The sequence below is a fragment of the Psammomys obesus genome, unplaced genomic scaffold (assembly GCF_907164565.1).
Source record: "Psammomys obesus unplaced genomic scaffold, mPsaObe1.curated_primary_1811, whole genome shotgun sequence".
In the NCBI taxonomy this organism is placed as follows: Eukaryota; Metazoa; Chordata; class Mammalia; order Rodentia; family Muridae; genus Psammomys; species Psammomys obesus.
In genome coordinates, this window is record NW_026594184.1 from 4898748 (window position 1) to 4899935 (window position 1188).

General features: G+C 52.9%; 1 pseudogene; it reads right to left on the minus strand.

The window, feature by feature from the left end:
* Positions 1–223: 223 nt before the first annotated feature.
* LOC129684830 (RING finger protein 44-like) overlaps positions 224–1188 on the minus strand; it is a 20466-nt pseudogene continuing 19501 nt past the window's right edge.

The window sequence follows — 1188 nt, forward strand, 5'->3', positions numbered from 1 at the left end:
GTGGGTCGTGTGCGTACGGAGGGAGGCAACGTAAGGGCGCTCGGCGAGCCCGACTCTCCTCGAATGAAAGGAAACAACCCCCGGCGACAGAGCCCCGCTCTTTGGCAGTGCCGAAGAACCGAGGCCCGCCTTCCTTGTTTCCCCTCGTGGGCGCTGCCCTCCCTTCGTCTGCCCGTTGTCCCCGCCGGTGAGTTCCTCGCGGGAGCCAGGGCCCCCCCATTCTCTATCTGGCGGGAGAAGACGGGGAGGATGGCGGTGGCCAGGCCGCCGCCCCTGCCCGTTGTTTGGGGGTGGGGGGGCGACTCGCGGTGGTCTCCTTCATTGTCAGGGACCCCCAGAGGCGCCGCGCATTGTTGGTGCTCGCTGCAGAGGCTGGCGACCTAGTGTCTCGGGGGGCGCTGTGCGATACTCGAGGCGGCAGCCTGGTCTTCGGGGGAGGGGGCGTCGCATCGGAGGAGGGAAATTCGCTGGGCTGTTTTTTGTTGTTGTTTGTTTTAACTCTGTTCTGTGGCGTAGATCATCTTAGGGGTAAGGAGGGTGACTCCTAGTTTCGAAGTGTAAGAGACAAAAATGGTTAGGATGGCGTGAGGGTAAGCCTTAAGGAATGAGGGGGAGAAAAGGAAAAAAAAAAAAACAACTCCTGGGTGAGGGGAATCGGGTGAAAGTGATGGATAAGGGGATGCTTTGGACTAAGGTCTTTAGAGGACGAACTCCTGTGGGAGGGAGGGGTGTGAAGAAAGTGGTACGATGATATTTTCCTGAATTCCAGAGACTTGGCCAAGGACAATCGGGAGGGGAGGAACCCCGACTTTCTGTCTGAAAGGAACCTGCTGAACTGTTGGAAAGGAAGATACTTTTTCGAGTTTATCCAGCGCCTTGGTTAGAGGGGGTCTAGGAGTCCAGTGTGTGGCTGGGGAGTACATAACGGAAGGATCCGCTCTGTTACGTGTCTGGTCCTTTATTACATGGGCGAACAGCCCGGCGTTCTTTTGCGATTTCTATTCGTTTCGTATTCTTCGGGAAAGTGAAAAACAAATCTTTTGATCCTTGAAAAGCCTTCAATTTTCCTCAATTTCTACATAATATCAGGTCTCATTCATACAGTTAAATTTTTTTTTACTACCCTTTAGCTTGAAACAACTGGAAAATTCCTTTAGTTTCTTTTGAAAAACCGCAAAAAAAAAAAAA